The 13035-nt window shown below is 33.9% G+C and overlaps 1 protein-coding gene across 2 annotated transcripts in view; it reads right to left on the reverse strand.

The window, feature by feature from the left end:
* Nucleotides 1–13035, reverse strand: part of dlc1 (DLC1 Rho GTPase activating protein) — a 225431-nt gene that overhangs the window by 211782 nt on the left and 614 nt on the right. The window contains exons 1-2 of one of the 2 annotated variants that reach the window (XM_087236998.1): nt 12695–12786; nt 10394–10585 (exon numbers count right to left, since the gene is read on the reverse strand). The gene's annotated coding sequence lies outside the window, so the exon portion shown is untranslated. Of the gene's footprint in view, nt 1–10393; nt 10586–12694; nt 12787–13035 lie in introns of those variants that run through there. The other variant, XM_087236999.1, reaches the window with a different exon arrangement.

Genomic DNA, 13035 nt, shown 5'->3' on the forward strand with positions numbered 1-13035 from the left:
TAATAAATGACTTAAACACAGTTGTGTGGCCATAGAGGGTGAGTATAGCCAGCCTCTAATTGTAAAAATGTATTAATTCTATTTTTTTTATAATCACACTTGATAAAAACAGTCTGCAGATACACTTTGATTGATATTCTCCCTTTTTATGTCATCAGAGGGGGAAAGCCACACCCATTAGTAACAATCTCTCCCTCATTAGAATTTTAGCACCATGCTGAAGATAATCTCAGCAATTAAAAGGCAGTATAAATATTGAGTTTTAGGATTCACAAATGAACAACTTCTTCTGAGAAACTTTTTTTTTTTACATTTTAACAGAGATAACATTCATCCTGAATCTGCTGCTATGCCGAAGCATAAAGGCATTTTAGCTCTCCTTTCTTTTAAATAGAGGGATTGGAGCACAGTCTCATTTGAATTTAAGGTGACAGTCACCAAAACAGCACAATTCAGATCAAAACCTAAAATGAGTTTATTCAGAGAGCTATAATAGGTATCAGTATTTTGAGCTAAATCTTTACATGATAGGGACATACAATAATTATTTTACATCTTGTAAAAACAGGTATAATAAGTCAGCTTTAAAGATTATGAGAGCAAAATTAAAAATGTACAGAATTATAAAGAACATGTGAAGTCAGAATTATTAGCCCTCCTGAATTATTAAACCCTCTGTATATTTTTCCTCAATCATTTGATTAATGAAAAGAAGATTTGTTCAACACATTTCTAAACATAAAAGTTGTAATAACTAATTTCTAATGACTGATTTCTTTTATCTTGGCCATGAAATCTTAACTAGTTTCATTCATTCATTTTCCCGGGGCCGGATTGTGGGAGCAGCAGTTTTAGGAGTGAACCCTAGACTTCCCTCTCTCCAGACACTTCCTCCAGCTCCACTGGGAGACCCAGAGGCATTCCCAGACCAGCTGAGAGACATAGTCCCTCCAGTGTGTCCTGGGTCTTCCCCAAGGCTTCCTCCAGTTGGGACATGCATGGAACACCCCCCTAGGTAGGCGTTCAGGAGGCATTCGAAACAGATGCCCGAGCCACCTCAACTGACTTCTCTTGATGTGGAGGAGCAGATGATACCAGGATACTAGAGAGGAGGGTCTGGCCGAAGGTTGAACCTAGGATCCAAGAGGAACAATCCGGTTTTCGTCCAGGCCGTGGTACACTGGAAAAGCTTTTTAACCTTACCAGGGTGCTCGAGGGTTCTTGGGAGTATGCCCAACCATGACCCTTTGTCAAAAATTCTGTTCATCATTTTTATGGACAAAATTTCAAAGCGCAGCCTTGGCCTGGAGGGGATCCAGTTTGTTGTCCACAAGATTTCATGAGCCTGATCTCATGAGAAACGTATTTGTCAGTTTAGTGGCTAATTTGTATGAATTTGTATAAGTTCAGTTGTACAAATAATGTACGATTGTAAAAAGGAAGCACGGCACCCAATCCCACCCCTCATCATTGGGTGATGAGCAAATCATACTAAATTGAACGAATTAGATTGTACAAATTAATATGAACTAGCTACCAAGTCAAAAAGGTATGAATTGCCATGAGATTGCGTTGGATTTCATCTCTGTTTTTCGCAGATGAAGTTGTTCTGTTGGCTTCATTGAACATGGACCTTCAGCATGCACTAGGGCGGTTTTCTGCCGAGTGTGACTCAGCAAGGATGAGAATTAGCACCTCTAAGTCAGAGGCCATGCTGCTCCACCGGAAATAAAAAGGTGCTTTGCCAGCTCCAGGTTGGAGGAAAGTCCTTACCCCAGGTGGTGGAGTTCTAGTGACTGGGGATTTTGTCAGGGGTAATTTGTAACATGTGAGGACCCGGAACAGATTGGTGGGATGTTACTAGAGGTAAAGGTGTTGCGGACAAAAGTGATGAATGGGGAGGGGGTATTGCAGAGGAAAGTGGTGAGGGTTGAGGAGTTGCTGAAGAAGATGAAGATCGGGGAGGGGAGGTGTGGGTGTGAGGTGCCGGATCAGAATTTAGAGGTGCCGGATCCGGATCCAACTTGTTTAGACACAAATTAAGCCTTGGGTTTTGTTCACGAGTGAGGGAAGGATGGAACGTGAGGTTGACAGGCAGATTGGTGCAGCGGCAGCAGTAATGAGGGCGATGTACCGGTTCGTTGTGGTGAAGAAGGAGCTGAGCTGAAAGGCAAAGATCTTGATTTACTGTTCAATCTAAGTTCCTACTCTCAAGCGGTCAAAATGAGTTTCCTTCGCAGAGTGACAGGGCACACCTTTATAAATATGGTGAGGGGCTCTGTAACCAGGGAGGAGCTCGGAAAAAATAAAATCGATCATCCATCCATCTATACATTCCATCTATCTGTTTTTATTCTAGCTTAAACAAAACTAATAAGACTTTCTCCAAAGACACAATATTATAGGAAACACTGTGATTTTTATTTATTTATTTGGCTCTGTTAAACATCATTTGGGAAATATTTTAAAGAGAAAAAAAATCAAAGGAGGGCTAATAATTTTACTTTAATTGTACATATAAAGAGGTATAAACATAGAGTACATTTTAATTTCACTCGATGAGTGAAATCTGAGCATAAAGGTTGACCAAAAACACATTTCTCTTTTGTTCTTTTCTACATTTTCTGGTTTTACAAGCACCAGGGACTTGATTGTAGCACTTACTGTAAGCACAGAAATAGCCATATTTTCATGATATGTCCCCTTTTAACTATGTGAGTAATAGAAAAATGGTATGTTTTAAGCATAACTGTCATCTTTGTAACAAAAAACTGAAACACACCCACATTCACTCACTCTCTCTTCTCCTCCAGAGCGGAAACATGCCCATTTAGGAGCATGAGATTTCCGCTCTCACATAACAGCATCATTAGTCACATGACTGTGGATGAAGAATGACCCATTCATGAAGCAGTCAGAAGTCCCATCTGGTCTGCCCTGTGCTCCATAAGCATTGCTCAGAGCGTCCAGAGGAAATGCTCCCACATTCCTGCGTCGTATAGTTTATTATTGGTGGACGGTCAGTTTGACTTGAGGAGGGCACCCACGTGGGCCTGATGGAAAGTTTTGCTCGCTTGAAAGGGAAAGTGAAAAAAGTCATCCAATTGAAATGTGATGCAAATGTCAGACAATGGCTTACTGAGGAGGAAGCCTCACGGCTTCATCATTTGCATGGAAGGTGGGATAATGCAGAGCAAGTACAACTGTGCAAATCCATCAAGAGAATTTGCAAACTTCAGTTTTAGGACTATGAAGCCAGACAAAGAAAGTAAAATGAATGATGACGATGATGATGGTAATGATAATACAAATAGTATTGTTTAATTCAGTTTAAAATAATTAATGGTTACGTTATTCATGTAACAATACGAATGTGACAACGGAGGTGAGGATCCAACTGCAGAGTCTTAATTATACAAGGAAAGGTCAGGCAGGCAAGGGTCAATCACAGAAGCAAACAGTATTATGCGAACAATCCAAAATAGAGGTCAAAAACAGCCAAAGAGGTCCGTCTAGGTGGCTAGCATCAGAAAATAAATAAACAAGGCAAAGAATCAAACATGGCAGAGCATGGCAGGAAGAAATGCTTCGTAATGTGTACACATAACGACAAGACTCAGCAATGTATATGTGTGTGTGTATGCTGTATAAATACTCCATGCAATGAGGGCTTACGCAGCTTCAGCTGTGTGAGTTTGTAATCAGTCTGGATCAGGAACTGGTGTGTGTGGTGCATGCTTGGAGTTGTAGTCCATCTAATGGTGAATTTGTAGTCCGTTAGTGATTTGCAGCTGCTACATGCCTGTTTGCGACAAATGTAATTCATCAGGTGCGGATCTCACAGTTTTATTTTTTGTTGTAATGTAATGGTTGTAAACGTTAGAGTATTTATGGTAATGGGCCAGGCGAGGCGAAATACGGTAAATTCCGGTCATACACTGCTTTTATAAATGGAGCGGCAGTTGTGAGGAGGAAGTGTGGCGTGCACGCCAAGCGGACAAAACCAATCAGACAATGTGGACAATCTAAGAAAGGTTGGGCAGCGTCAATGGTTTTTAAGGTAAAGCCAAGTTTGAATGATCATGTTATATGACGTTTAAGTAGGGTAATGCGTGTAATCATGTGTATTAAAATGATGATTAAAAGGATGTGCAGTCGGAGATACCTGCAGCAGGTGTTGCTGGGTGTTGCTAATGCTGGGTAACAGCTATTGTAGCTGTGTTCAGGTATGTGATCAATGACTGCTATATATGTTTGTTACATGCTGTTTATTTGTTATAGTATTGTGTATGTATATTGTAAGGGCTGTATTTGAGGTTTAAAAGGTTTGTGATGAATGTTGTATTTTAAATGTTTTATGCTTGGATATTGATGGTAGTGTAATAAGGGTCTTTTCTGGCTCTGTTTCATGAGTTGGTTTATGTCACTGTTTTGAGTTACTATATAAAGACTGTGGAGTATTGCATATATGCACATTATCTTAGAGTGTGGTATGCCCCAAATTAGCTTGAAATATTGCACGTTTGCTCCTGATATGAAAACCTAATTGTGATTATTCTGCTCACCTGCTACCAAAGTGGTTTTTGTAGTTAATTGTTTGATATCCTTTTTTTGTGCAATTAATAAAGGTTATTTAAGTGAAAGTCCTTTTTCTTTATTTTCTTTCTAACCAGCTAGGGGTAACACTAAGATACAGAATTATTGGAATGGAATTTTTGAAGTGCTTTCTGAGATGTTGAAGTTGTACTTACAACCGGATCCAATGCTTTTAATTCTGTGATTCTCTGCACAAACGCATTTGATGTTAAACTGTCATACTGTTTAAATACTGCCAAGAAGCTACTGTTACTGTTTTTGGAAAAAAAAGGAATCCCCTATACATGTAATTTGTGGCTTGGAGTAATTACCTCATTTGAGGCGAATTAGATACTTTTTGAAAAGTTACCTTCAGTTACCTTGAAAAAAAAAACTTTGTGGTATAATGCATCATTTCTGTAATGTTTTAATATGCTTTGTCATCACAACAGATCTTTGTAAACAAGTTGGCTTATTATGTGTTTTTTTTATTTATTGTTATGATTTTTATTTTGTTTTTGATAAAATAAAATAAAAACAAAATAAATAAATAAAATAAATAAATAAATAAATAAATAATAAAATAAATAAATAAATAAATAAATAAACAAATAAATAAATAAATAAATAAATAAAACAACAGAGATGGGTTGCAGTTGGAAGGGCATCTGCTGCATAAAACATATACTGAATAAGTTGGCGGATCATTCCGCTGTGGCAACCACAGATTAATAAAAGGACTAAACTGAGAAGAAAATGAATAAATGAATGAATGTAAATAAATACATATTCATAAAAAAATATATATATAATAATAATAATAATAATAATAATAATGATAAAACAATAATAATAATAATAACAACAATAACAACAACGATACTACTACTAATAATAATAAAAATAATAATAATAATAACAACAATAATAAATAAATGAATAAACAAATAAATGAATAAATAAATAAATAAATAAATAAATAAATAAATTATAATAAACTATTCAATAACAACCTAGATACATGTATAAGTAACTTCTTAACATTTGTAAAGATTACTTTTTAGAAAACAAAGAAAATTATTATAAATAATAATAATAATAATAATTGTAATTGGATATTAAATGTACATTACTATTTTTTTTAAATTAGTGGATGAGTTATAGATATGGCTTTATGGTTCTTTAATAATAATAAAATAGTAGTAATAAATAATAATAATATTAATATTAATATTTATTATTATTATTATTATTATTATTATTATTATTATTATTATTATTATTATTATTATTATTATTATTATTATTAATAATAATAATAATAATAATTATCTAAAAGTGAAACAAAAGTAAATGAAACAATTATATAAAAAATATACAATTGTTAATTACTTCAATGAATGTACACTTAAAATCCAGTACAATTAATACAATGCATTTCAAAGGAAGCTATGGAGAACAAATGTGAGGTTTGGTGTTGAATCTGAATGTAGATCTTTAAATGCAGTGTAGTCTCTCTTGCTTTTGTGTTTTGTGTGTTAAGCTCTAGCCTCCAGTCATTAATTAAGGTGGAAATCTTCCAATCAATATACAGACATGAAAGCAAAGACTGACCAGGGAGACAAGCTGATCCCAGAGCACAGTTATTTGGCAACATGGACGGCCAACACTGAGCTTCAGTTTAATTACTTGAGCCTTAAGATCTGGACCATAACTATGTGTTAATGGAACAATCATCATAACTTGTTGCCACAAGGTCATAATTGATACACAAATTCAGACACAGGGCATTGATAAAAAGCACTTGATTAAGGCAGAATATATACATGGGGCAACACATCAATCTGATGTCGTGTTGATGTCCTGCTCCTGCTGGGTGTTTAAAACCATTTAGTCATCATGCAGTAAACATCCGTCATCTTCTCATCAGTGACATATATCAAAACCTCTGGGTCAATGCGTGTAAATATCTTCTTTTGGACATCTTCTTGGACACTTTTAATGCTTCCAAACAGTTTGCTGCATTTATAGTTCTCCCATGTCTCTGTGCGATTTGATTGGACAGAAATCACAGAACTGATTTTTCTAATCCCCAGATAGACAAAAAAAATAAAGAGGTAATAAAAGTACCAAATTAATACACAAAAAATTTACTCAAGTGAAAGTTAAAATACACATTTTGAAACTACTCAGTAAAGTACAATTTCAAAAACTACTCAATTACAGTAGTTTGAGTATTTGTAATTTGTTACTTTACACCACTGGTGGTATGATATATGTGTTGTCTATCTAGCAGAACAAATCACCTCAAATAGGAGAATACAGTTTAGAGCAGAGGTGTCCAAACTCGGTCCTAGAGGGCCGGTGTCCTACAGATTTTAGCTCCAACTTGCCTCAACACACCTGCAAGGATGTTTCTAGAAAGCCTAGTAAGAGCTTGATAAGCAAGCCTAGGTGTGTCTGATTGGGGTTGCAGCTAAACTTTGCAAGACATCGGCCCTCCAGGACCAAGTTTGGACATGCCTGGTTTACAGTAACTATACACTTCTGAATGACAACCTATTTTCAAAGTCAACAGTGGCTGTGCTTGACTTTTTGGATGCTTGAATTTATTCCAGAGTTGTATGCTCTTGTATTTTGTCTGTATGATAGCCTTCACTGCCCCTGCGCTGATCTCTCTCACTCTTTTTTTATGAACCATTACCAACTTTTGATTAAATCACTTTGTCCTCTTTGGGTAATTATGTTTTAATGGGAATTTAAATTGAGTTAAAATTGTTCATCTCCTTGAATGTTTCCCATCATTCAGCCTAAATTAATAATTTTTTCTTCAATGTTTTCACATTCTTTTTTTCAGACTCCTCCAATTTGTGTGATTATCCTTGCATTTGCTTTCAAAACAATGTAGCATTAAATGGCTGCTTTTATAAATACACCAATCAGCGTAAATGCAGGCTGATTAATCATTATGCATTAAATAATTTGTTTCAATATGAGATACATATTGATTCAGTCTTATACAGAAACATGAATATAACAAACAATCATTCAATTAAGTGCTGAATGATTAAATGTTTGTTTTGTTTCAGAATTTGGCTAAGTAACTGAGAAGGTAATAGACTGAAAATGGCCCATTAATCATTAGTCATTAACCACCAACGATGCTTTTGGTTTTCTGATGTGCTCTTAGGGATTTTGTTCTATTGTGATTTTATTTTATTTGAGCTTTTTTTTAACCTGCAAATGACAATTTCTCATGAATAAAATATATTTATCATATATATATATATATATATATATATATATATATATATATATATATATATATATATATATATATATATATATATATATATATATATATATATATATATATATATGTATATATTTTATAACTTTATTTATTTAAATACTACTACTACTACTACTACTACTACTACTACTACTACTACTACTACTAATAATAATAATAATAATAATAATAATAATAATAAGCATTTAATGAAATAAAATATATAAAATAAATAATTTACATAAACAACCAATCAAACAAACAAATAAATAAAAAAATAAAGTAAAATAAAATTAATTGAATAAAAAACAAATGCTGAATACGTCATTATAAACAAACAAGCATCATTATTAATTGTTAAAAATTAATCAAATAAATAATTATTTCTTCTTGATCCCAGCTTGTGTAATTTACATATTTGTCCAATGAACTTCAAAAGGGGTCAAGCATGAAACATTGCTGTTAATTTTATGTTTGCTGAAAGCTAAACATATAATTGCTTGTTCTTGGAAAAAAAATTGACAAATATGTTATTGCTGTTTTATTTAATAATATTATAATTTATATTATTATAAGTTTCTTTATTTCAAAGTTTATTATAAGTTATTTTGGGATTATATATTACTCTTTGGCGTCTTTAGGGTTACACGTCAAACTTAATGAAACATTTGAGGGCTCATGGAATCAACTTGAAGGCAGAGGAATGCACTACTTTTGACAGCTTGTGACATAATCTGGCACTTGACATCAATGATCATTTTAATATGATTAGGACCGGGGTGCTCAAAGTTTTTCACATGAAGGACCAAAAACTAAATATCATTGAGAGCCATGGGCCAAAAATAAATAAACCAAACAATTTTACATTAAAGCTGCCATAGATAATTCCCTGATGTATTTCCTAATATTTATCATATCACCTTATGTAGAATAACTTTTTAAAATGATAACTATTGCAATAAAAACTAAATATTCACACTTATAAGACAGTGGAGTTCAATGCTGAATCCACTAGTAAAGCAGAATCTGCTTTTGCCTTGATTTGCTCACCAAAGTCCTCTATCCATTGAGTGACAGTATGATAAATCTGATTAATTTAAACCATATAAATTGAACATTTAATTTCAGTTAGCTTTTTTGTAGCTTAACAATAACACAAACAAAAATAAAAAGTTACTTTAAATTAGAAATGACTATCTCTAAACCATCTCCATCATTTTTCATCTCTTCTCAGATGGCATGGCCCGCTAGCCCCAGTTTGGTCATCTCTGATTAAGATAATACTCTAAGAATCTACCATGTAAACAGCATGAAATGCAGAGTTCTTTTTTTCCCCCTTTCTTTCCATTTGGCATGCGGTATCAAATTCCATTAAAACAACCAGTCCTTACATCATATCCTCATTCAATACCTCAGTTTGTCATGGGGGCATGAATGAAATGTTCCTGAATGAAAGTAAAAGTAAAAAAAATTAAAAATTAAAAATGAAACCGGAGGAAACAGTGGACAGCGTAGTTACGTAATGACGTTAATCGAATTATGTGCTATAACATGTAGAATGGGATCATGAAAGGAACATTTAAAAAGCAACTAATATAAACTAAACTTTGAAGTTTATCTATATTGTTTAAATAAAAAAGAAAAGGTCAAATAATTTTTTGGCTCAAAAGTATCGGTTTAGCCGTTTTACGATGGTACTGTTTTAAAAGTATTGTTTTAGCACCAGTATCAAAATAACCCCAAACGATACCCAACACTATTATTCTTGCTGTTGTTTTTTGCTCAACTGAAAATGTAAACCTTTGTCAAAGTGAATGGCTGTTTAAATAAAATTTCTTGTTAATGATAATAAAATAAAAAAAAATCAATTGTATTAAGATTGATTGTAAATATGAAAATTTTTTTTACATATTAAAGTAACAGAAGGTCAAATAAAAATATGCTATTTGCTCAAAAATAAACAATCATATCAAATAAATGAAAAAAGCCCCGCATTTTCACATTGGTAGAATCGTAAATAACCAATAACCATTGAAAAACATACAGAACCCCTCAGCAACCGCATAACAATGTGCAAGTGACCCACTCTGTCCACAACTCAACATCCCAGCAGTGAGTTTTGCACACGCAAGCACCACTCACATTTCCTCAGCTAATAACACTAATAAAAAAACTAGTCATCTCTGTAAACCTGCTGAGCTTTGAATCTTCATTCGGTGGACGTCAGGTAAATGTTCTCCAGCATTTATCATCATTACGGTGGGAGTGTTTGTGAGAAAGCGACTGACTGATGTTCTAGTGAGTGATGAAGTGTGAAAGAAGAAGGCAAATGTCAGTGTTTTCCTGCATGCACTGTGTGAAAATGGGCATCAATGGTCATTAGATGTGGGCAGTTCTCCTCCCGCTCATTAACCGCAGTAACACCTCTGAAAGCAGTGTGTGTTTTTTTTAAACAAGTCTGTTTTAATTAGCTCTGATCTCTCTCTTGCACTTGCTGGATCTTTCCGTCTCCAGTATTTTGCTCACCTATACTTTCCTGTGATGTGGAGTCTGGAGTGTCAGTCGACCCATGTGGCTTAGTGCAGTGACCCAAAGCAGAATCAATGTCACGATGCTTTTTGAAGAAATGTCTTTTTTAGATGCCCACGGACCACGTAATCCCGCCTCATGGCAAAGACAGGAACAAATGTGAGTCTTGTCTGCAGTTATTTGACAGCACTGTGGAAAGGAAAACAGAGAAGAGTCACAACAGATCAGCTGTATGTTATGTATGTATGCATGCTGTTTCAAACACGCAAGACCTACTTTTCTTCTGGTAGCTTTTGTCATGCTACTCTTTTCATTCAACAACCAGACACTATCAAGCCTTAAAAATGACAATCAACCAATCAATACAATAAAAAGAGTACTAACACATTACCATATGTAAGGGATAAAGTACATCCAGGAGGTTGATTTTGCTAAATAAAGCCTGATGGTCTATATTTTGTACTATGTACTTTATCTCCCTTACTGCGTGGCTACTTATCATAACATAGAAAAAGTAACTCTAAACATTGATTTCAGCTGTAATAATATATTCATTTTTTAAATGCAAAGCTGACAGAAATGAAAATGACTGAATGGAGCATACACTAACCAATGTATTACTCACAAGATGGTGCCAAACAAGCAAAAACATTGGTGTGACCAACAAGCATCTAAATGTAAGGGAAGTTTTAAAAATTTTCAAAATAATCACATGCTATGATTGATCGTGGCTGGGATCTCATCGACAATCATCGATTAATCAATCAGATTAATCCAAGCCTACAATTAAAAGCCTGTTTTGTCTTACTTCCCTTATCTTCGTATATGAAGAATTTCCACGTCCACCCCTTTCCCTCCTTTACCAGGGGGAGCTCTCAAGACCTACTGTATGTGATCTCGGGCCCCCCTTTTATGTTAAATTAACAGGTGGGATCTCTGAGTTCTCTACCGGGACAGCATGCCAAACCTGCAATTGGTATCAAGCAATAGCATAGTGTGAACTCTTAAAATGTGGATTTATATTGATGTGAGCATATTAGTTGATGGTTAAGATGATTCGGAGTACCCAGATGAGCTTGTATCTGAGAATAACATTTCTTGTGTTCTTATGTTGGGAGTGACCAATCAGAATCAAGTATTCCAAAGAGCTGTGTGTAAAGTAAAGGATAATGCATATCAAGGGGGTTGTTTTCATAGAACAAAGTCTCTATAAGGCATCGTACTCTATGGTCTTTGATAAGGACTTTATTGATTTTATTCTGCAAATACTACAAACTAGTTCTACCAACCAGACACAAAACACAAGCTGTAATAATGTATTAACACTATAAACCTGACAAAAAAAAAAAAAAAAAAAAAAAACAGCTAAATACAGCCTTCACTAAACTAACAGTCAAGTTGATTCGAAGTTGACTATATTTAGGGAATAACCTCAAATTGTCGTGATTGATTTAGAATCAAGAATTGATCAATAGATCAATTATAATCAAGTAATCCAGAGTGCCGTGTAATGATAAGGCATTAATGAGCAACAATGAACAGTTTTGTTTTAGGAATATTTTAATAACGTGAATAAGAAGTTCTGCCAATATATTAACTTAAAATAGAAAGTGTTATTTAATGTTAGGAACAGAATTACATAAGTAATATAGCTTTATCATCATGGATATAAAGGGATTTGAAACAGCCTTTTCTTTAACATTTTTCATGTATTTAAAACAACTTTGTATACAGTTTCTTCCTAAAGAAGAAAATATCAAAAGGGAAAAGTCTCTGCTCTATCAGCTTGTTAAGTGTGACGTCACGTGAAGCATCTTCCGGGTCCAAGCGCTCTATCAAACTGTATGGGGAGACTAATCAATAATAATAATATAATGTAATATATAATTGTAATAATAAGCATTTACAAAGCGCTATAATACTTTCGAAAATAACAATCACAAAATATATAACCATGTTTATTATCCGATGGCCAGAAAGTGATTATTTTTTTTATAAATTGGTACAATTTTGGTCCAGACACTGCTGTTTACACTGTGATTTTATTTAAAAATCACTTTAATGTGTGATAGGACAACAAGTGGCTATAAATAAATATTTTCTCAATTCAATATAGCGGCTTGGACCTGGAAACAGTATTCCATACGTTACCAATACGTCACGACTTAAAAAGTGCATAAGCAGATGAACATCAAAACTTAACAACTAGTTAAGTAGCAAGTTGCTTTGCTGAAAAGCTATTATGTAACAAAATTAGAAAGAGAAAAGGTATTAAAGAGACAATAAATATGACCTTACCTTCATTCTCATATTCAACATCAGTTTGAATGTCTGCTGTGAACAGTAAAATTTGTTGTAGAATACAACACTGGTGCTGTTTGGTGGTCTGTACATGTGTTCTGCTCCATTTCATAATAAAAGTCATTGCTGCTGACTCATTCATGAAAACAATCACCTGTCGCCATCTAACGGCATAATAATGTAAAGTCACCACACATTCCAGTTCTCAAAAATAATTTTTATAACTTATTGATTTATATAAATCCATTTTAAATTAGTTGTTTAAGCAAACAGGAAAATGAAGTGAATAATGAAACAATATATTTATATTTTTATATATTATAAGTAATAAACATACC

This window comes from Danio rerio, chromosome 1 (assembly GCF_052040795.2).
Source record: "Danio rerio strain M-AB ecotype USA chromosome 1, GRCz13ab, whole genome shotgun sequence".
In the NCBI taxonomy this organism is placed as follows: Eukaryota; Metazoa; Chordata; class Actinopteri; order Cypriniformes; family Danionidae; genus Danio; species Danio rerio.